This window comes from Alligator mississippiensis, chromosome 1 (assembly GCF_030867095.1).
Source record: "Alligator mississippiensis isolate rAllMis1 chromosome 1, rAllMis1, whole genome shotgun sequence".
NCBI classification, from domain to species: domain Eukaryota; kingdom Metazoa; phylum Chordata; order Crocodylia; family Alligatoridae; genus Alligator; species Alligator mississippiensis.
The window spans coordinates 171181812-171206594 of NC_081824.1; the positions used below are offsets into that span (position 1 = coordinate 171181812).

The following is a 24783-nucleotide window of genomic DNA, read 5'->3' on the forward strand; positions in this document are numbered from 1 at the left end:
AGTGCAACTCCTGAACCTGAAGTGGGCATGCCTGGCCTGGGCAGGGGTAAAGCTGGGGCATGAGGAGAATACCAACAGGACAGTGGAGGATGATAAGGCTTTCCACAGATGCACTCCTCTGCTAAAGCAGTTCATGTGCCATATGAATCAAGAGGGTCATCTGTTAAAGATTACCAGAATCAAAAGCATAACATGCTCCATCAGGGACCAAAGCAGAGAGGCACAGGATATGCCAACCACTGGAAAGGTCCAGCAAGCTGGGGGCCAGGGAAAGGGAGGGGAAGTAAAATCTAACCTGCCACTGCTCTCTGCAGAATGGAGACTGCTGCTGCTATAGCCATGTTGACTCAAGCAGCAGCAGCACTGTGGCCAGGCTCCCTGGTGTCCCATTTGACACCCTTCCCCTCCCAATCTCCCTCCCTCCCCATCAGGCTTCCTTTCTGTATAGGGCAAGGCTATAAATGACACACATGCCCAAAAAAATGTGGGTGTTTATACACGTGCTCCAGGTGCAGGGGGGAGGAGGGATGCTTTATAATAAGAGCAGCTCTGAGAGCCACACTAATTAAAGTGCCAAGACTGTCTCACTTATCAGTGTCCCAACGTTGCAAAATGGCAGCGGGGGTGCTTTAACTAAAGCTTGTTCCCTCAGGGAAGAGCAGGGCTGCGTGGAGAAGCTGCTCGCTACTGCGAGCTCTGCACTGCGCTGGCGATATGCCTCCTGTGCACGGGGCTGCAGTGAGAGCAGTGGCGTGGAGTTGCGCCTCTCAAAGCAGCAGCATGTGCAGAAGGCATATTGTTAAGGCAGCATGCAGCGGCAAAGAGATCCCCACGTAGCCCTGCTGTTCCATGCCGTGCTGGGCTGTGGAGGCCCCAGGGAAGCAGGGCGAGAGCCTGAGCCCACAGCCTGCACCTGCTCTATCTGGGGGATGTGGGTCCTCCCTGCCCCCAGGAGTGAGAATGGTGGCAGGGAGCCACCCCCACCCCCGAACCCACAGCAGGGGGGAGTGGGAGCAGGGGGCTGTAGACCTGGTTCCACAGACCTGGCAGCTGGGGACCCCCTCCAACAAGGCTGGGGGAGCAGGGGCTGTGGATGGGGGGCAAGGGGCACCAGCAAGGCTGTGGACAGGGGAGTAAGAAGGATGAGCAGGGCGGGGGGGGACGGGGGGGGGCGGCTTTAATTTTAATCACGGATTCTAGGGTTTTTTTTATTAGAGAATATGCAATTTTTTTTTTACCAAGGAAAACCAGGATCCCTGGTAATTACCATGCTCCAGCAGACTTGATTAATTAAGTCTGCTCTTGCTCTGACACACTATAATTACAACAAGTCGGACCAGCTTCACTTCATATGTATAGGTGCCCTGTTAGTTTAAATATCTTAAAACCCCTTTTATCTCTGTTCCTGGCATACTCATCTGTTGCTGGGAGGTGGGGGAGGAGGGAAGCAGTGGATGTTGGTACTTGCATGAAGGAAAATACATGCCCCTGCATACTTCCCTTGGTCACCAGTCCTTCCATCCTTGATTGCAGGTTCCACTATGAAAAAACTTATGATATGTAAAGGTCATCCTGGCATGAGCTATCCAGGACTCCCCATTGGCACTGAATCCACCCAGAAGGACAAAGGGGCTGTGGCAAGAATACATGTCTCCAATAACTTCACTTTTTCCCCTAGATTTTAATCTCACGGCTGCTGCTTGGCTGTACAGTGGAGAACAGTTAGGGATCAGGGCGTTCCAGACTGCCCACGTGCAAATCAGACTGGAAATAGCAAAGGATAGCGTTCCATTCCTCCCTCACTGTTCTGTACCCTATTCCTTTTCCTGTCCCTCTTTCTCCCCACTCCCTGTCCCCAGCATTGTTTCCAGTAAGGAAACTTATAACCTATGCGGAAGTGGTGCTGACGAGGATTACCCAGCAGTGTGCTTCCCAGTAGCATAACGTGGGGTGGACGAGAAGGCCAGCCACAGATGCCATCTTAAGAGGGATGCCAGAACTGCACCCCACCCCTGCAGGCTCAGTACCTCAGCAGCAGAAGCACCCCCATGGCAATGCCTTTGCAGTGGCAGCTGGGTGTTTGGACACCACACCAGGCCGGGTGGGTACACCATGCTGTGACAGCAGCAGTAGCAGCCAGAAATTATTTTGAGTCCCTGGAATAAGACTCCCAGATCCTACCTGTCCCATTCTCAGAGTCACCGCCCCTCTCGTGCTCAGCAGCACTTTCTTTACCCCCGACCACTGTCCTGCATGGTTTGCCCAGGGTGCAAATCTTGCTCACTACACCTCTGCTGCTAATTCCATGTATACAAGTTATTATTGTTGTAACATTCAAACATTCAGAGTTACATGACTTGGGTAGTAGGGCTGTGAGAAGCTTCAGTCCCTTATTCGATTCGGTGAAGATTCGACCTAATTCAGTGTCCGAATCTCCGAATCAGAAGACCCTTTAATCTCTCCAAATCAATTCGGAAAGATTTGGAGATTCAGACACATACACAGCTTTAAATGTTTTTTTTACATACCTCAAGGTACCAAGGCGGCTTATGAGTGCTGCGATGCTGGGGTGGATGAAGTGTCTCACAAGAGCAAGGGGGGCTTCCCAGCGCACTCAGCAGAAGACCTGGAAGTGGACCAAAAGCACTTCCGGGTCTGCTGGAGTGTGAGCACGGGCCCCCCCTATGCCCTCCCAGCTCAGCGACTGGTGCCTCCTGGGTCAGGGGGGCACCTGGGGTCCCCCTGCAGCCAATAGCTGAGCCGGGCGGTGCAGGGGGGGGGGCCCCAGCATGCTCTGCAGCAGACCCGGAAGTGGACTGGAAGCACTTCTGGTCCACTTCCAGGTTCACCGCCAAGCACGTGGGGGACCCCCCCCCCCCCCCCCCGCCACTCCTCTGGGATGCTCCATCCACCCCAACATCACAGCATTCACAAGCCACGCTGGTACCTCAAAGTATGTAGAAAAAACATTTAAAGTTGTGTCTATGGCCGAATTGCTGATTCTCCAAATCAGCATCGAATCTTCAGATTCAGATTTGGCTGAATCAAATCAGGGACAGTGATCCGAATCAATGAATCAAATCACTGTCCCTGATTTGGGCCGAATCCGAATCGAATATGACCCATTTCACACACCCCTACTGGGTACATTTTTGCACGTGTTCATTCCTGATGGACAAAAGGGTACAATTTTGCAATCACAATATCAGGATGGGCTGTAGCACATTCCTGGTATTCCATTTAAGAAGTGGCTTAAGCTCCCCTATTAAGTAATATCCTGGTTGTAAGGGGATCAAGGGAGAGTGCTTGTGATTGCAAAGAATAACAACACTTTTGTTTTCCACTACCCTTTTGTGCTGCCATTCACACTATGGAGGTGGGAAGCTTTTTGTGTCCAGGACCCTATCATAACGTAAGTGCAAGTGGAAGTGGTTTAAGATAAAACTTGTAGCACATGAAAAGGAATGTAAATGTGGCCAGTGTCTTTTTTCACAAACACAATTAGCCATGGGGAGGGGTGACAGCGCAAGTACAATGCAATTCTGCTATTTATTTTATGTTTTCCCCTCCTAGTTCATCAGTTGCTGTTGCTGGAAGTAGAGGGATGGGGTGAATATGGCAGCCTGGATCCCACAATGGCTGATGGATCCTCTCTAGCATGGGTCATCCAATGGTAGCTGATGGGCGGGGGGGAGGGAGGGGGAGATGTTGAAGAACAGGGAGCTTGATCATCTCTGTTTATTGACATCCCCTTTAATTCCATTTCCAGTGGTTGCCCATTGTGAACAGGGGAGAGTTATGCATCCTGGAGGCTGCTAGTGTAGCTGGGAGGGAACAAGAGCTGTCAGTAGTACTGTGTAAACATAGAACAGCCTGCCAATGAGTATAAGGGTGTGTCCCAATCCTGATGTGACCGGGAACCAGCAGCGGGAAGGAGAGGAGGCAGCACACGTGTGTCCCGCACGCACGTGTGCCCTTTTACCAACCGACTGACCGGAGGCGGCGGAGGCAACAGCAGCAGCAGCAGAGGAATCGGCAGCGGGGGCAGCAGCAGCTGATCCCCCGAAGGTAAGTGGGGCGGAGGGACCCGGCACAGCTGAGCCGGATCCGGAGGGGAAGCCCCCCAGGTCCCATATAGCTGAGCCGGTAGGGAGCCGCGCTCCCGAGCCGCGCAGCGCGAACAGAGTGCGCAAACAGGCGCGCTCTGTAAGAGCGCGCTGGCATTTGCGCAGGCGTTCGCGCCGGTGGGCGGGCAGGAAGGGCCAGGAGTGGGACTCCTATAGGGGTAGGGCGTAGACACCACACAGAGCTACAAACAGCAGCTCAGAATGGTGTCGACGAGGAGTGCTGCTAGGGCCTCTGCCCAGGGGGACAAGGCTACCCGGGGCAGGTCTGAGGCCTCCACCCAGACCGAGCCCATGGGGGAGCTGATGTCCCCCTACCTCCTGGCCTGTGGGGGATCCCCAGCAGGGCCAGGGGGGGCAGAGATTGGGGGCTCCCACACCTGTCCAGCAGGTGCCCGTCTTAGGGCTCTGGAGGCGCAGGTGAGGGAGCTCCGGGAGGAGGTTAGCAGGCTGAGGGGGATCAGGGAGGCGGAGGATGAAATTGACAGATTTTTCCTTTCCCTGCAGGCCCAGGCACCCATGGAAGAAACAGCCCGGGGAATGCCCTCCACAGCACAGTGGCAGACGGTCACAGCCAGGACCGGAGCAGCTCGCAGCGAACCGGTACCAGCTTCTCCAGTCCGACTGGTGAACAGGTACGAGGCCCTGGCGACCCTGCAGGAGATGGAAGAGGAGGAGGAAACCCTTGGGCAAGAAGAAACACCACGTTCTTCACACTCCAAACAGATCAAGAGATCCACAAGGACCCAGAGGAGGAGGCAACGAGTGCTCATCATAGGAGACTCCATCCTGAGAGGTACGGAAGGACCCATCTGTCGCCAGGACCCCTCGGCACGAGAGGTATGCTGCCTCCCTGGAGCAAAGATTCGGGATGTGATGGAGGTAATCCAGGCCAGGATCAAGCCCACCGATTATTACCCCATGGTCCTAGTCCATGTGGGTACTAATGATGCGGTCAGGAGAACCCCCGATCACCTGATGGCGGACTACAGTGCTCTGGGTGGCGTGCTGAAGGAGTTCGGTGCACAGGTGGTTTTCTCTTCCATCCTACCAGTGACCGGACGAGGAAGACGGCAGGAGAACTGCATCAGAGAGACCAAATGGCGGCTTCGGCAGTGGTGTCTCGAGGCAGGCTTCGGTTTCCTGGACAATGACCCGCACATCATGACGAGGGACATGCTCAGCTGGGATGGGCTTCACCTGTCCCCCAAAGGTAAGCGTGTGTTTTCTACTAGGTTGGCGGATCTCCTCCGGCGGGCTTTAAACTAGGCTCGTCGGGGGGAGGGGAGTACGAGGGCAGGGGAAGCTGTGGACCACCAAACCATGTGGCACCCACAAGGACAGCCCAGCCTGAAGAAGGAGAACATTCGAAACCTGAAAGCCATGGGGAGACCAGCACTACAGAACAGGTAAGAAACAAGAAGGTAAGAAACAATGGGCCCCTTGGGACTCGGAGGGGGGGGCAGCAAAGGCACCAGTCGCAGGGCTCAAGTGCCTATATACTAATGCTAGGAGCATGGGGAACAAGCAGGATGAACTAGCGCTCCTGCTTGCACTAAACACCTATGACTTAGTGGGGCTAACAGAGGCCTGGTGGGATTCATCCCATGACTGGGCGGTACATACTGAGGGCTATAGATTGTATAGAAAGGACAGGTCGGGGAAGAAAGGGGGGGGGAGGGTTGCACTTTATGTCAGCGAGCAATATACATCAACCCTCATCAAGACAGAATCCGAGGTTGAGGAAGTAGAAGGATTGTGGGTTAGGCTACATGGGGGGCAGGGAGAAAGGGCTTTGGTGGTAGGGGTCTGCTACAGACCCCCACACCAAGGGGAAGAAATAGATGCGGGGCTCCTGAGGCAACTCTCGGAGACCATAAAAGCTAAAGAGGCGGTAGTCATGGGGGACCTAAACTACCCGGACATCTGCTGGGAGACGCAGACAGCAAGGTCCCATCGCTCACGCAGGTTTCTAACCTGTATACGGGACCTCCACCTGACACAGGAGGTGCATGGTCCCACTAGGGGGAATGCCATACTGGATCTGGTATTGGCAACAGGGGATGACATGATAGGGGACCTCCAGATCGGTAGCCATTTGGGAGACAGTGATCACCTAATAATAGAATTCAACATAAGACGGCGAGTGGGTAAGGTAACTAGTAGGGTGAAAGTGCTAGACTTTAGGAAAGCTGATCTCAATGCACTCAGGCGATTAGTCAAGGACGCACTGCAGAGTAGGAGTTTTGAAGGGATGGGAGCCCAAGAAGGGTGGCTGTGCCTTAAGGAAACGATCCTTCGGGCACAAAGCATGACAATCCCCGAGCGAGGCAAAAAAGGGAAAGGGGCCAGGAGGCTTCCATGGCTGACCAGAGAAATCCAGGGCAGCCTAAGGGCCAAAAGGGGAGCACATAAAAAGTGGAAACAGGGTGAGATCACTAAAGATGAATATACCTCCTCTGCTCGTGTTTGTAGGGAGGCAGTTAGGTGGGCCAAAGCTACCATGGAGCTGAGGATGGCAACCCAAGTAAAAGACAACAAGAAATTGTTTTATAGATATATTGGGAGTAAAAGGAAGGCCCAGGGAGGAATAGGACCACTGCTAAATGGGCAGAAACAATTGGTGACAGATAGGGGGGACAAGGCTGAACTCCTCAACGAGTTCTTTGCCTCAGTGTTCCTAAGTGAGGGGCACAACAAGTCTCTCACTGGGGTTGTAGAGAGGCAGCAGCAAGGCGCCAGACTTCCATACATAGATCCTGAGGTGGTGCAGAGTCATTTGGAAGAACTGGATGCCTTTAAATCGGCAGGCCCGGATGGGCTCCATCCGAGGGTGCTGAAGGCACTGGCCGACATCATTGCAGAGCCACTGGCAGGAATATTCGAACGCTTGTGGCGCACGGGCCAAGTCCCAGAGGACTGGAAAAGGGCTAATGTGGTCACCATTTTCAAAAAGGGGAGGAAGGAGGACCTGGGCAACTACAGGCCGGTCAGTCTCACCTCCATCCTTGGTAAAGTCTTTGAAAAAATTATCAAGGCTCACATTTGTGAGAGCCCGGCAGGGCAAATTATGCTGAGGGGAAACCAGCACGGGTTTGTGGCGGGCAGATCGTGCCTGACCAATCTAGTCTCTTTCTATGACCAGGTTACGAAACGCCTGGACACAGGAGGAGGGGTGGATGTCGTATACTTAGACTTCAGGAAGGCCTTCGATACGGTATCCCACCCCATACTGGTGAACAAGCTAAGAGGCTGTGATGTGGATGACTACACAGTCCGGTGGGTGGCAAATTGGCTAGAGGGTCGCACCCAAAGAGTCGTGGTGGATGGGTCGGTCTCGACCTGGAAGGGTGTGGGCAGTGGGGTCCCGCAGGGCTCGGTCCTTGGACCGATACTCTTTAATGTCTTCATCAGCGACTTGGACGAGGGAGTGAAATGTACTCTGTCCAAGTTTGCAGATGACACAAAGCTATGGGGAGAAGTGGACATGCCGGAGGGCAGGGAACAGCTGCAGGCAGACCTGGATAGGTTGCACAAGCGGGCAGAAAACAACAGGATGCAGTTCAACAAGGAGAAATGCAAAGTGCTGCACCTAGGGAGGAAAAATGTCCGGCACACCTACAGCCTAGGGAATGACCTGCTGGGTGGCACAGAGGTGGAAAGGGATCTTGGAGTCTTAGTGGACTCCAAGATGAACATGAGCTGGCAGTGTGACGAAGCCATCAGAAAAGCCAATGGCACTTTATCGTGCATCAGCAGATGCATGACGAATAGGTCCAGGGAGGTGATACTTCCCCTCTATAGGGCGCTGGTCAGACCGCAGTTGGAGTACTGCGTGCAATTCTGGGCGCCACACTTCAAGAAGGATGCGGATAACCTGGAGAGGGTCCAGAGAAGGGCAACTCGTATGGTCAAGGGCCTGCAGACCAAGCCCTACGAGGAGAGACTAGAGAAACTGGACCTTTTCAGCCTACGCAAGAGAAGGTTGAGAGGCAACCTTGTGGCTGCCTATAAGTTCATCACGGGGGCACAGAAGGGAATTGGTGAGGTTTTATTCACCAAGGCGCCCCGGGGGTTACAAGAAACAATGGCCACAAGCTAGCAGAGAGCAGATTTAGATTGGACATTAGGAAGAACTTCTTCACAGTTCGAGTGGCCAAGGTCTGGAACGGGCTCCCAAGGGAGGTGGTGCTCTCCCCTACCCTGGGGGTCTTCAAGAGGAGGTTAGATGAGTATCTAGCTGGGGTCATCTAGACCCAGCACTCTTTCCTGCTTATGCAGGGGGTCGGACTCGATGATCTACTGAGGTCCCTTCCGACCCTAACATCTATGAATCTATGAATCTAAAGTTCCAACATGAAACCCCAGGACCACAGGGGAGTATTAAAGAGGTGACAAGACTGTGTTTTTAAAAGCAATCAGTGACCAGGCAGAAAGGCCCTAAAAACAACTAGCCCTGCTAGTTACCTTAGGTTTCTTAATCATTAACTGGTGTGAGAGGAGTTTTCTGTAAAACCCCTCCTGATTATGCCTGGCACTGAGGCAGGGTGTTCACTCCCTGAACTACAATGCCGGGGCTGTAAATGGCCAAAACAGAAAGGCCTTGCCAAACAAAGGCCAACTCTCAGCAACAATGGCCATGAAAAGGCAGACTGTTAGGAGATAGTAACAGATCTTTACCCCCTTCCCCATATGCCCCCATTACAGGCTCCAGAACAGCAGTCATACCTGCAGCCATACCTGAATCAAAAGTTCCTAGATATAGACTGGACCCTGGACCCTGCCTCTCCTTCCCAACCCTCCAATGCCGCTCAGACAAAGGATCTGAACATTTTCATTTGCAGCTACCCAACAGGGAATGCCCCATGGACTTACATACTGCACACACTATTGGTTGCCTGATGGTGGGTTTCAACACTGACAAGTGCAAGGTACTGCACCTGGTGAGGAGGAACCAGCAGCATACCTACAGGCTGGGGAACTCCCTTCTCTTCAGTGCAGAGGCAGAAAAGGATTTTGGAATCATTATCGATGCCAAAATGAACATGAGCCGACAGTGCAGGGACGCGGTCAGGAATGCCAACCGCACCTTGTCATGCATCCACAGATGCATCTCAAGCAGGTCCAAGGAGGTGATTCTCCCCCTCTATGTGACACTGGTCATGCCACAGTTGGAGTACTGCATCCAGTTCTGGGTGCTGCACTTCAGGAGGGATGTGGACAACATGGAGAGGGTCCAGAGGAGGGCCACCTGCATGATTAGGGGGCAGCAGGGCAGGCCCTACGAGGAGAGGCTAAGGGACCTGAACCTGTTCAGCTTCCACAGGAGAGGGCTGAGAGGGGATCGGGTAGCCATCTATAAACTGGCCAAGGGAGACCAGCAGGCACTGGGGGGGGTCCCTGTTCCCCCGAGCACTACCAGGAGTGACTAGAAATAACGGTCACAAGCTGGCAGAAGGTAGATTCAGACTAGACGTCAGGAGGCGCTACTTCACTGTCAGGGTGGCTAGGAACTAGAATTAACTTCCAAGAGAGGTGGTGCTGGCTCCTACCCTGGGGGTCTTTAAGAGGAGGCTAGATGAACACCTTGCCGGGGTTGTTTGACCCCAGTACTCTTTCCTGCCATGGCAGGGGGTCGGACTTGATGATCTGCTCAGGTCCCTTCCGACCCTACCAACTATGAAGACTTTTGTTCCTTTCCAGTTAGTGGAGTGCTGCATGGAACCCAACATCCTTAAGTGTGGGTCACTGGGTAGGTGGAGTCGGTTTTGAAAAACCAAACCCGAGGCATGGTGCAGCAGCTAACTTATAAAAAGCCAGGTTACATGCTGTACTAATGCCAGAGGAATGGAGGGGCAGAGGAACTTTGTGGCAGGGAGAGAGGCTAAACCCTGTGGGAATGACAAACCACTAATATGGGTTTGTTAGCCAGAGAGATGTCATTTGAACAGAGCTGTCCCTTTCCATATTACTAGTTTTTAAATCAGGAGAAGGCCCGTGTTATATCATAATCTCACTGTTCATTGTCTGCTTGACTTTTATTATGCTTTTAAACCACTTAAGTAATAAACACTACATCAGTCCACACAAAACTGAGATTGTGGGGTGTAATCTGCAGCATATGGTAGCTGTGGGAGTGGTAAAGTGTGATCTTGTGAGCTGAAAGGTATTTGTTCAGTACAAGATTAACTTGGGTCATTGGGCTGCCAGCTTTAGGCAAGATGTTAACCTACCGTAGGTGTGACCAGACACACTACTAAGCCATACTCAAATTACTGTGCCCACAGTGTACATATCTGTGTGCACCTGCAGTATGTGTACCCATACTGCACTGCAGTAAACTGAGATATTGTCCCTAATGAATTATGGAAAAAAATTATCTGTCATTCCGAGCACAGGGGGGAATTGTGGGAAGTCACTGGAGAACCAATCAGTACTTCAGTACTGGTTTTAGCCTGTAGCTCAGAATGACCCAGGCAGCCAAGGCTGAAAGCATCATTAAACTTGAGAGAGCTGTGTAAATTAACAGGAAGAGTGGTTGCTGGAAACACCCAAATAAGAACCTAGAATAACTCCACAGTGTTAGGAGTAACTCTTAGGAAAAGCTACTGACTACTAATGTGCGTGTGGGATCATTTGAGATTAAAAATGCACAGAAGTGACCTCCTTTGCTGGTTATCCAAATAGAAGACAATTTGCTTCTCCTGTTTCTACATTTCCCTGCTCCTGTTACAGCTTACCTGTCTCTTGATCCTCCCTGCCACCCTTTCCTGTCTCTCCTTCTCCATCCTACCCCATTCCTGGAGTCTTCTACTCCACTTTTAGGAACACTTCATGACTCTCCATAGCCTCTGATCTTCTAGATGACTCCCAGTGTCTTGCCTTTCCTTTCTGCCCTTATCCCCGCTAATATTTACCTACTCCTCACGGCGCCCCTATGGACAGCTGAGCTTCTCTCCTTTTAGAAAGAATGGAAGGCCACGACTTTCTTAGCTAAATGATGCCTACACTTCCTTTGGCATAGGCTGTGCGTAAAAGGACACCTTAACTCAAGGAAGCTTTTTGATCTCAGTCACACTGAGAAAAATGAGTGATGATAATCATGTTGAAAAATGGGTTATTTATGAACGTCTTTGAAAGGTGAGGTTTTATGTACCAGCTCCTAATGAAGGACAAACTTTCATTTATGAAAAGGAAGGGCAAAATATTATCTTTAATCCTAAATATTTCTTTTTAAAAAGTACCCATTGTGCCAGATTACTCAAGATTCATCATTCTAACAATTTTGTGCAGATAATGCAAACATTTTGAAAACATTTTAGTTGACAAAAATCATCTGACTGCCAAGAGAAATTTCATTGAGAGCAATTTCAAGCCACTCCATATTAAACATTTATGAAAAGAATCCAAACAAGAATTACAGAGAAAATTCAGAGGACATGACAACAAATACTATGTGCATTTTACATGGAAATATCACATACTTTAGGGGGGGAAAATGGAATTCACATCCCATGTGAAACCCATTTCAGAATACAAAGAATTAAAGTTGCAATAAGTGCTTCTATAAAGTACATTTAAATTATTGTACTGTTTATAAGTGATTGCACTATGATCATATGAAACTTGAGTTATCCATAAACTCTCCAGCTTTAAGTCACTGAAATCAGTTTCAAATAAAGAGCATCCCTAAACCCCATGGTTTTACTATGCTGTTGATGGCAGCAATGACTTCATAAAAAAAGGAGTGGGGGAGTGACTGCATGCAATCCTGCGAGACTTGACTTTGTTCTGCACCAGGAGAAAAAAAAAAGCTCCCACCTCAAAAATCCACTGCACTACTATAATACACAATGGCAGAAAGTCACATATGCCATTTTTTATGTGCTTTGTAAAAAAAAACTACACAGGGATATAGGTTGTAGTCATGGTGGTCTAAAAACCAGAGGCAGGCAAAACTCTTGGGGTAGAAGCAATATTTTTTAATAGACCAACTGAATAGTAGCAAAAAAAATTCTTCCTTTGCAAGCTTTTAGGCCGAAACACCTGTCATCAGGCAGAGGAGAACTCAAAGATTGTAAAAGTTATCCCAGGTAGAAAAGAAACTTCATCTTGCACAGGGAAGGTAAAGGATGGTAGGGTTCACCTGGGTTTCAAAGTCCATTTGTGAAAAAGTTGCTCTGTGACTCTGTAGACTAGGTAGACAAGGCTCCATCAGGCTTCTTCCCTGAAGGTGTCAGATGGCAGACAAGGAGCTGAATTTTGCTTCTTGCCTGTTTAGCAAAGAAGTTTACATTTCCAAACAGCTAATTATAATATCTTCCACGTTTCAGGGATATAGGTTTCTACCTGGGAGATCTTTAAATTCTCCTCTATCTGACATAGGGTTTTTGGGCCTGAAAGCTTGTAAAGAAAGAAATTTTTTTGCTACTATTTAGTTGGTCTAATAAAAGATAGCGCTTCTACCCCAAGAGTTTTGTCTGCAAGTGACTACACAGCATTCTAGAAAACCACCGATACACTATTCCTGAAAGCAGTCTTTCAGCACATTCCTGGTGTAAAACGGGGAAAAAATGGTAAATACTGGAAATGGTTTACAAGGAGGGACGGATCTGAACTGTGCATTAATGTGGACAGACATGAACTGCCATTTCTCTGACAGTGAAAATTAAAAGCCCCGGCAACTAAAAAGAGAGTTCTTTAGTCCTACTTCTTCCTCTCTTCTCCTTGCCTTCCAGTCCTAAGAAATTCCCGTGGGTGCCCATTTTAAATGGGTAGAAGAAAACATATAAACTGCTGCTTTTAGCTTAAGGAGGAGTGGACTGTCTTATGGGTAAAAAAGGAGCGGTGGGGCTGTGCCAAAATGGCAATATTTTCAGCTTGTGGCTGAGACTTTATATCACACTTCTGGACTGTACAATTGTTAAGCACATTTCAATTCCATCCATCAATTTTTACCTGCATGTACCCTAGGGACCTCTCCTTAGTCTGATACATTTAGTGATTTTTGTACAACTCCACAATCTTATTCATAAAAAAACTGTTAATTTGCCTGCCTGGGCTTTCTAATAATTGAGCAGAAACCTATTTTATCATACACTGAATGCAATTTTGTGGGCCTCTTTACAGTGGTAAATTCGAGAGAGAGTCTAACTAATTGCAACACACAGAAGGTGCCGTGCTGTTTCTGCTCCCCAGGGGAGTCTGCCACTCCCCATTTTGAATGTTCATTATAGTTTTTCCATACCCGCCTGATAAATTTATTAAAAACACCATCTGGAAGGGACTCTGTTCTGTGCTGTATTTTCAGTCTTCTGGTTCTTTTCCTTTTTCCCACTGGAATTTCTGCCTCGATTTGTGTCACTTTGTTTACAAAAATGTACTGCCAAAAACAACACTGTCTTGCTTCTATTTTTGTTTTTCTTTTGCTATCCTTCAGCTATCCAACTATTACAGTAACCTGTGTTGCAAGGGAAAGCAAAAGAGAAATGGCTACAAGGATTGAAATTACTTTTTTGCCCTCTGTGCACATAACATTTTTGCTCAGACAAATTTAATTTGCTTTTATGGAATGTAAAGGATGCATGTTAACAAAGTATACACACTGTATAAGCAAACAAAGTAAAAAAAAAAAAAAAAAAGACTCAGGCAGTGAATAGCAGAAAGAAAATACTTTCCTAAAAAGGATGTTTATTGTTCCCTGTTCTCACACAGGAGCAAAGAGTGGTCAGCAGCATAGCAGTATATTTAATTTTAACACAATAAATTTTGCAGAGGAATGTTATTTCCAGGACATGACCTGAGGGCCACATATATCAACAATATTAAAAGATAAGACTAATAGGTTAGTTAACTATCTTCAGAGATAATCTACTATAGAAAGCAGTAGAGAAAAACCTGACAGGCACATATTTTCCCCTTTTTTATTAGAAGGTATTCTTTATTATTAATTATTTTTATCATCTATACTTTCTATAGGAAATACTGGTCACTAAAGTAAAATTTTTCTCTGGAAAGTAACTCTTAAAAAGTAATACTGTAGGATTCTACATTTATATCTCAATGGTTTCCATACCCAAGTCTGAACCTGGGTTCTTTTTTCATCATGCACATGACAAGTAGCAGCAGGTATGGGAGGGCCGAATTCTGCTCTCAGTGCCAAAAGCACAACCACATTGCATTCAGCTGGCTAACATGGATGTAAATGACTGGTAATTAGCAAGCAATTCTGCTGATAATACCCAAGGAGGAACACAACTGACTCATGTATCGACTCCCAGTATTAAGAATAATAATAAGCAATTTCGGGCCAGATCCAAAACTGATCTTAACCAGATTTTAGGCATCAAATCCAAAACTGTGATCCAAAAGCCTCTACTCTGGTCCCTGTTCCCAGGACTATCTTTGTGAAATGCATAAAGTCTCGAGGGAGCAGAGACAAAAACCCAGAATTAAGCACTGATTTGGTCTTGTCTTTCTTTTCCTGTTTCACACACCTGGAGATACTTTTTCCCCCCCCAAATTCATAGATCCACTCATGAAGACCAATCTTCAGCAGCAACTAACATTTCAGCTTTTAGTTAAGCAGGAAAAGGAGGGTGAGTCAGTTGAAGATTAGGCTCTGTCCCTGCTCTATGCAGCTAAAACACTGAAAAAATCATTTCCTTTTCATTCTGCCTTTCCAAAAAATAAGGGACAACTCTCTTATGGGAGGGGATGGAGGTGTACAAGAAAATATGGTATTTCAATAAAATCTCAAAGATCTTGTTGCTTTTACAATCCATGAAGAGATAACCAACAATCAATAATGCAAAAGACATTTTGCTTTTTCAAATGTGAAATGACCACTCCCCTTCCTTTTGTTGCCAACTTACTTTTAAAGGCAAACAGCTCACTCTCTCTGTATTCAATACATACTCAAATACAGTTAACATTCCCTCACTAGCATATGACATGTAGAAATACTTAATTCATAGGGAAAGAAAGATATTAGGGTTGTTCTTGTTGTATCTGGTTTTGTTCTTTTTATTATATTAAATAATTAAAAGAATATTGGTCACATTATTTTCATTCTTTTATTTTTGGCAAACATCAGGGCTTTTATTTGTTTGGAATGGAGAATATTAACTTAATATATCTTGTTCATTTATTAAAATAATTATTATTAAGTTTCTAAATTGTACATTTAACTAATATATGCAAATAACTTATTACTGCCACCCTAGGTTCTCCCATACTCAGATACTGGATTTTACACCCAGCCACTGCATTGTGTCTCTATTTAGTTCAGATTCCCGTAAGATTTTATGCTTGTACATCATCCAGAACAATAGGGCCTACCTTGGGGCCCATATGTGTGATCCCTTTTGGAATACAAATAATACATTTGATGAAGAAATTAACAATTGATTTTGTTCAATGCTAGTTTATAGCACTGCATTAGGCAAAACCATTTTGAAGCATCAAAATTAAAAATGCCAGTATAGTTCTGGGAATAGTGTACTTGCTATTTAATTGCTGCCAGAAAGCAAGCAGAAGGAGCACAACACATCTTTTTATGATTCACAAGAATAATATCTAAATATTTGGTTAGATTTGTTCTTTTGTTTGTAAGTGATAAAGCAGAAGATTTTTTTAATGACCTAGATATTTAGGAGTAGATGACTGATTTTGCAACTACAATTGCAGTGGAGATGGATAAATTACAAAGAAAATATACTCTTATAGGAGACCTCAGAGGAAATCTGGGGGGGAAGGGCGGGACCTTCTCAGGAACAGCAACTATTATATTCTTTAAAAGAGTGCACTCTCCATTCCCCAAACTTGCAGCCCACAAGCATACTTATATCTAAGTAAGAGCAAATGCAGAAGAAACCAGGGCCCTGTTGACACTGCACCAAACCATGTCCCTTCTGGGATGCAATGTCCATTGGACCATGCTAGCCTACCTTTCCTTCCCTCAAAGAATGCAAGCACCCATGTTGTCCCTGTTCTGAATTCATTTAAAAGTCATTTTAGTTCAAATAATCTTGTATTGTTCTATAGACATTCACCTTTCAATCACACACAAGTGTTTCAAAAGCATCTGATCACTGCAACCATCCATTTACGTTATGCATGTTTTGAATGAAGTTCTGCATAGTGTTATCCTCAACTATCCCAGTCAATAGTATCCTGTGCCAGGCTAGGCAGTATTAGGGGGTGTATTGTCTCCAAAAGAAAAGGACCTTAGGAGATTTTCAAAGGTACAAATAAGAATTTGGAATTTAAATGTCCTGAACTCAACTCCTATTAACTTTCAGTGGAAGCTGAATGCCTAATTCCCATTTTTATTTTACTAAATCTCAACTGAGAAGTTTCCCGGGCACTTGTTCATCTCACTCACAGGAAGCAGCTTAATTCAGTGAATAGGGCACAAGGCTGGATTGTCAGGAGACTTGGATTTTAAATCCCAGTTGTTCCAGTGATTTTTCTCTCTGACTTGGGGTAAATTGCTAAATCTCTCCATGTTGTCATACCCCCACCTGCAATACAAAGATACTTGCTCACCTCAGAAGAGCTGTTTGGTAGGGCTGTGTGAAATGACTCCATTTCATTTCTGTTTCGGCCATTTCGGAGGGACAGCGATCCCTGCTGCCCGCCACTGCCCTGCGCAGGGGGCTCTGCCACGAGCCCCCAGAGGCCCTGATCACCGCTGCAACAACCAGGAAGTGCAGGGCTTTAAGTGCCAGGAGGCTGGGGCTGGCAGCGGATAAGGCTGGGCCGGGCAGCCATGGGTGCTCCTCCTGCAGCTCCCTCCACCTGGGGAGAGGCAGGCACAGCCAGAGAAGCTATGGGAGAACCTGCAGCCGCCCGGCTGTGCCTGCCTCACCCTGGACGATCCAAATCTCTCTGAATCTTTTCTCAATCAATTCGGAGGCTTTGGATTTGATTTGGACCTTTTAATGGGTCTCCCAGTTCAGTTCGGATTTGGAGATTCAGCCTCTGAATCAGGCCGAATCTCCTCCAAATCGAATCGGTGACTGAAGCTTCGAGCAGCCCTACTGTTTGGTATTAAACACTAGGTATTATATTATGGACATAATACTCAGCACTGCTATAACACTTAGCATTAAGCCTCAGTATCCTCTAAGATACATGTGGGTAGGGGTGGATCCAGGAATTGGCAAAGAGGGGTGCAGGAGCAGCCATCTGTGCTGCAAAAATGGCTTCATCCCTGCTCCCAGTTTCCTCCCCGCAAACTGCCAGTGTGGGCAAAACATGCGGCCTCTGGGGATTTTTTAAAGTTCCCAAAGCAGGTAAGCATCCCTGCCTTCCTGTCTGTGCTCAGAGGCATGTCCCCTCCCTTTCCATCCTCTCCTCTTCCAGGTGCTGCTGCTTTCCCCACTATCCCGCAGGCCAGGGAAGCTTCAAGAATTGCTCCTGTCAACTCCAGCCAGGCTGTGTGGGGGCTGGGCTTTGCTGGGAAGAACAGCAGCAACAGTAGGGAGGATTCCTCTAACAGCCCAGTTCTGCTAGGATAGGGATGGACAAAATACGGTCCATGGGTTGGATCCAGCCCGCCAGGTAACAGGATCCAGCCCATGGCTGTCTCATGGTGCTGCGCATGGGGCCATGCCCTCCCCACTCACACTGGGGCAGCCTGTACTGGGCTCCAATTGGCTCAGGCTCCAGCCAGCACACAGTTTCTGGCAGGGCTATTCCCAGAGCAGCTGCAGTTGGGTTCTGCTTTGTGCCTCCCCTGCCTCCAGTGGAGGCTCCTGCTTTTCATTTTGCCCCTGCCATGACACACTGCCCTGCTCCAGGCAAGCAGTTTCAGCCAGGCGGCTCCTACCCAGTATGTGGGGCTCTGGCTTTAGCTCCCGGCCACCTTCCTGGGAGCTAGAGCTGGAGCCCTGTGTACTGGGGCAAGAGCCAAGCTAAAGCTGCTCACCCAGAGCGATGCAGTGTACAGCAGCACTGCAGGGGCAAGATCAGGAGCAGAAGCTGCCACTGGAGGTGGGGGGACACAGAACAGAACCTGGCTGGACAGCAGACACCAGTGCAGTATAGTCTACCCCAGGTGGGGCTCAGCCACAGACACCAGTGCAGTATAGTCTGCCCCAGATGGGGCTCGGCCCCATGCAGAGCGCCACAGGAGCAGTGCAGCCTGGACTGCCCGGGTTAGCTTTGCTGCACTGGCCCCATGCCTCCTTCCTTCTGCCCCTCCCCTCCCTTCCTGCACAACAGGTTCCCAGGACCTAGAACCCAGGCAGCCCCTTCTCCATAGATGCACATACATACACACGCCCCCCACACACCACACCCCAGGGGGAAGGGGTATGTGATTCCAGCCTTTCCCACCTTTCCCACTCCTGAGCACTGCTCCCCACCTATGCACAGCCCCATAAGGAGTTTTGGTGAGTTGTTGCACAGGCTGTGTTGCACAGGGTGTGTGCGCAAGGGCGGGGGGGGAGGGGGGAGAAAGGGGAGATGTTGACCCAGCTCACGGTAAGTCATCAAAACTCCTTATTGTGGAGGCCCTCAGGCCCAAATAATTGCCCACCCCATCTCAAGGAGCAAATGCAAGAAGCCACTGCAGTTGTTGTTTCCCTAGATGATCTCAACTCCCATGCAGCCCAACTGGAGAATACAGGAGCAGCTCTGAAGTTTCCCCCACTACTGGGACAGTGGGGAAAACAACAGGAACTGGAGGAGGAAGGGACAGGAGGGAAAGAAAGGTGACATGCCTCTGAGCATGGAGGCTAAGCGGGGATCCTCTTCTGCTTTGTGGATTTTTCCGGTCCAGTCTGAAAGGGGAGGTGCAGCCGCACCCCTGCACTCCCTCTGGATCTGCCTCGGGCATGTTTTATTGGCCCTATTTTTACACAGGAGGAAAACACAGAAAGCTAGTTATTTTTCTCAGTTTCCTCAGCAAGTAATGGGTAAAATCCAGATTCGAACAAAAGTTACTGCCTTGTATCATGCGTTTGACTAGAAACTGTTGTTTTTCTTCCTTAAACAGTCCACCCCCCCCTTCTTCCTCATTAAATGTCTAAAACCTAGTCTCACAAATTTTCTACTATACACGGTACTTTTGTTTCTCAGCACTAGACAGACCATCAGCTACTGCGTTGGACGTTACACAAAAATTTGAAACTTCCCACATACTCCTACGTATTTGTATTTTGTCATCTAGAAGGAAGAAAAGAAATTAGAACCAATAAGTTTTCCACTGACCTGAGAAACACTAGTAACACCTGCCAATGTTGTGCACAACTGTCAGGCTAGCTTAGAATAAAAATAGGGACACCTTTTTTCCAGCTGATATATTCTACAGTTTGTGGCTTCTGATCCAATGAATCACATCAAGATCATTCAAGTCCTAACAATTAGGCAGACTTTTCACTCATGCCACAGTGGTCATAGGACTCTTTCATTAAACATGACAGTCTATCTGCAGTCTGCTTTCAGAAAGGCTAGGGAAGTGCACTGGAAATAGGCAAGAAAGAAAGAAAACCTGAATCATGTGACTACATCTTTAGCTCTACAGAGAAATGAATATCAGTAAATGAAACTGGCCATGTGGCTGTTCTTTACAGTAGACAGGAAAAAAATTCCCAATAGTATTTAGATGGTCTTAAAATTTTCATAATTTCCTAAGGGTATGCTTACTGCAAAGCTGACAGATGTTGCTGGGAAAACTTGTGCAATTCTGAAAGAAGGTTAACCTTTAAAAAGGGGAGCAGAAACACGTTGCGATAGCTTTGTGCAGCTTTACCATTAAACTGGACAAGAAAATAGCATCTCTTCCTGCTTTACCATGGGAGAGAGAGAGAGCAATATTTCACAAATCTGAAGTGAATACCAGGAAACTGATCTGGCTGTTTTCCCTTTGCTGTATGTTTAAATGATTTTTTTTAATAACTGCCAGTGCGCAAAAGACGAGAAATATATTTTCTCTCTTTCCTCCTTTCTTTCTTTAAAACAAGTTTTCCTAAGGCACAGGATCCTAAGGCAACTGAAGCTTCATAGCGATTCATAAGTTTTCAATAGCATTCCCCACGGGGTAACCAAGGATGTTCTATTTTTCATTTCCATCTCCTGCTCTTTAGCCATTATTCACTGTTTCCCCCTTCGTGCATTATGTGGAAGTAGAAAGACAGCCTGAGAAACTGAGACAGACCTTCAAAGACAAAGATAAACACAACATTATTTAATATAGGCTTTCCAAATCGCACTCTCCATGAACTCAACCAGGCCACAAGGTAGGGTGAGAGGTTACTCAAACCTCTGTGCTTGCACAGCCTTGGACAGTCCCTCAGCAGATGCTACCAACAGTACCAATTACAGTAAGGATTTTATAACACTGACTAATGTCTCCTGGGATTCAGTTGAGGTAATCAAATTCTCACTTCCAAGGAGAGAAGCAAGACAAACCAACCACTGCATACAGAAAACCCCACGAACATTTGCAGTAGAACCCTGTCACTGGGTAGAGAAAGACAAGAGCATCCCATCAGAGGGCCCTGGTTCTGCATCCAAATGCTTGTCATTTGCTAAAATACTGGTTTATTTTGCTTTTAATTTAAAAAAAAATAGTGATTTAGGGCTGATCAGAATTACTACAGTGAACTTCAGTATCAGAAACCATTTTTAATTGTGTCTCTTTAGTAAGCAAAATATTTCTTAATTCATACATGGAACAATGTATTTAATGACTCCTTTATGTAAAACTATCTTATATATATGCATTTACAGAATAACAGTAACGTGCCATAAGGAAAAGTTTGCCTCAGCCCAAACATCTGCAACAGGGAACAATTTCAGTATGATTGAATTCATTTATATCACTTATCTAGTTTAGTAAGACAATAAATTACAGGATAGCACAAAGACAACAAGCAATACTAGAAGAAGCAATTCTGTCTAGCCTTACCTTAAAAATGTTATGCAACTGCCAAGAGGGTTTTTTCAGAATTGCACACAGTCACTGCTTTATACATCTCTCCCCACATTATAACTTTTAAATGTCATAAGTCAAAAGCTAATGGCTTGTCACAAAAATGCTGTATGTAAAACACAGTAACATAAAATTGCTATTATCAATCTACTGCATGAAAATGACACTTCACTTTTATTACCTGTTTGTCAGGCCCTTAATCTACAGTTTACAGTGACGACCATTATGTAGATACTACACACTGGGTAATATGTCTGGCAAATGATCCTCCCTGCATATACAACTTCCTGATGCTATTGAATATGTCTAACAAAGGTTAAATAAATAGTGCAGTCTATGTACTTGCATGAGACTCTCAATGACCTCATTTCTTGCTATTCCTTTGAATGAGGCTTTAAACAAGAACCCTTTTCTGTACTGCCTGTAGTGAGCATCCAGGTAGAAGTTAAACGTCACATGGCTCTTCATAAAAAGGTAGTACGCTCCCAAAGGGAGCGCTCACCATTTTATTTTTTTAGTGTAATAGGCACTAATAATGAGACCTAGTATTTAATGGCTGCCATACTGCACAAACAGTTAATGCACAAATAAAAATGTCAAATGGCACTAAGTCACCAAGCTCTGAGTAAGACTTCCAAATACTTATTATCCTGATACCCGGGTGATATTAAACGTAAGGACATGTCCTTACTGTTCCAATGTGTACAGAATTTTGACCTTGTACTTTATAATGTAAAGATTTTTAATGCAAGTGTCATATTTTTTTCAGTAAAAAACCCCCAACATATTTCACCAAATTCAAGAGGTTTGAAAGTCTCAGGGCTTCCTCTAGTCAACAAACACTTACACTTCAATTTATTGCACTTTCAGTCTTATAATAGTAGCATGGAAAATAAAGTCAATAAAAAAGATCAGGCTACCTATTCCTGCTATGACAAAGCTAAAAATCAAATAATGTCCTGACAGAATTCTATGGCGTATATATGCTAATTGTATCACAGTAATAGCATGCTTTCAATTTACTCTTATTCACTGGTGAAACCTAACTCTGCCTTTAAAAGGGTAACTTACCATTTAATGTTGCTATAAAAGAGACATTTAAGTCTTTACAACCTTTAGTGATAGAGTTCCAGCAAAACCAAGAGTCACCACCCACTAGATTGACACTGAAATGCAATTGCTTTTATCAAGCAACTGGTACAATAGACAAGAGAGCTACATGTTGCACCAAAACTGTGAAAAACCAAACCAAATATCAGAGGGGCAAACTTAATGACAAGTCAGCAAGGATTTAAAAGTACACTCATCTATATATACACACACACACACACACACCTTCTTATTTATTGGTTTGACAAAACAGCTTTTAAATATTTCAGCTCCTACCTTACAGATTGAAAGCAAACATTGTCATGCATGCCCTTAACTGTAAATTTAAAAATGATTTTGCTTTTTTTAATGCCATCTATTAATTCTCTAAAATACATCCATCTGTTACTGAGCTGCCCACAGTAACTACCTAGTTTTGCATGAGTTAGCACAATGTTTCAACCCCTTAAATTAGCTCTGAAATATACTTATTCATTTATTTTTAAAAGTACTTCATACTGCTCTGCATTATCCTTTGTGGAATAGCAGCATAATTTTATTGATGTTACACTTTAACTGCAACTCCTCCCTATTGCCTTGCAATCCTACTCTGCTGAAAAAAGGCATATTAATTATTTTTGTAAACTCTTTGGGGCAGAGATACAGACTTTTATCAGCCTTATGAGGCATCTTACACACTTTGGAGCCATATAAAAAATAAAATAGACAACTCATCCCCACGTCATGTAATTTACTTTATTTTATGAACCTATAAGGACATTAGCATGAAATGTAGTGGTAAATGTTTGAAAGATGCTAAAGAATACCTGTATAATTCCTTATCTTCTCCACTGCTTTTAGTACACGGGTAAGTGGAAAACTGGAAGACTCTCAGACTTGCTAGTCACAGTAAAACCTTTCTCAAAAGAAACTTACAAGAAATATGTGTCTCACTATGAATCTAACCTTTTTGCAGTTTCTCCCTCCACTGAATCGGTGCGTATATAACATTTAAAAAAAAATGATATAGCCTGAAAGGCTTCCTCTGAATTCTAGATATTACCTTGCCTTGTTGGCCTTGGGATGCTGAATGAATGAATGTTACTTTCAAGACAGAACAAGCAGGAAGACTTTTTGTTTCTTTTTATAAAATTCAGTACAAGGAGGACCCTTAAATTCATTATGACAAAAGTTTTTAATACAATTTTTCACTAGTTATCAACACCCCAGTTACTGCACTCCAGCTAGCCTACTGGAGTGCAGTAACTGGGGTGCATAACCATACTGCAAAGCAATATTACTGCTATACAGGATAATAATGGTTGCTTACAGACTTAAAAAAAAAAAAAGTGCTTTACTGGAAGAAACAGTGCATTACTTTGACCTGGCTCCACAGCATTTGTATAGATCATGCACTTCAGTGGGGCTTTTTGGTGATTTTATTTGATGATTCAATCAGCTATTAGATAAAAGCAGAGGTGCGCAAGATATGGCCTGCAGGCTGGATATGGCCCACCAGGCGATTCCATTTGGCTCACGGGGTCCCTCTGTAGGCCCTTGCCCCGGGCTCCCCTCTGAAAGCCAGCGCCTCCGTGCAGGAGGTGTGGCTCTGGTTGCTAACCAACTACCCCTACGCCAGCCTGGCCTGGCCCCCCCGAGCCCTGAGCCAGGGGGCACTAGAGACAAGAAGCTTTTCCCTGGCCACCACATGGCTCTTCCCAGCCTCCCTGCCTGTGAGTGTGGGAATTCAGGTACCCCCCCTGGGCCAGAACTAGGATCTCCTGCTGGGGGAAAAGGGCTGGGAGTGCAGGGAGTTGCATGCTGTGGGGCTAGGTTGGGTTGGCCCCACACACTGCAGGAACACCAGAGCTGTGCACTATGGAGCTGGATCGGGCTAGTCCCAAACACTGTTGCCACATGCAACTGAGGACTTGGGTGGGAGCCTGGGACCTGGGGGCTGCCCCACTTGCTGCCACCACATGCAGCTCATAGATTCATAGATTGTTAGGGGCTGGAAGGGACCTTGCAAGATAGAGTCCAGCCCCCCTGCACTAGGCAAGGAAGACAATTGGGGTCAGATGACCTCAGCAAGGTGACTGTCCAGTCTCCTCTTGAAGATCTCCAGGGTAGGTGATTGCACCACCTCTGGAGGGAGCTTAGTCCACAGTCTGGACACCGTGACTGTTAAGAAGTTTTTCCTAGTGTTAAACCTGAAATAGTCTTCCAGGAGTTTATGGCCATGACTCCTGGTTTTCCCCAAGGGTGCCCTGGTGAACAGTTGTTCGCTGAGCCCTTGATGTATTCCCCTGATATAGTGGTAAGCTGCTACCAAGTCCCCTCTCAGCCTTCTCTTTTTAGGCTGAAGAGTCCCAGATCCCTCAGCCTTTCCTCGTATGGCTTGCCCTGAAAGTCTCTGACCACATGGGTGGCTCTTCTCTGGACTCTCTCAAGCTTTTCCATGTCCTTGCTGAAGTACAGCATCCAGAACTGGATGCAGTACTCCAGCTCTGGGGACTCGCACACACTTGGAACTGTGTTCCCAGTAACACTCTTAACTCCGACCACAATATTAAAGAGTTAGACTGTATTTTGAGCTATTATGCAATTGCTTCTATACATACACTATGC

At 46.4% G+C, this 24783-nt stretch overlaps 1 protein-coding gene across 7 annotated transcripts in view; it reads right to left on the reverse strand.

Moving 5' to 3' along the window:
* Nucleotides 1–24783, reverse strand: part of BTBD9 (BTB domain containing 9) — a 289365-nt gene that overhangs the window by 112977 nt on the left and 151605 nt on the right. The gene's annotated exons all lie outside the window — the stretch shown is intronic.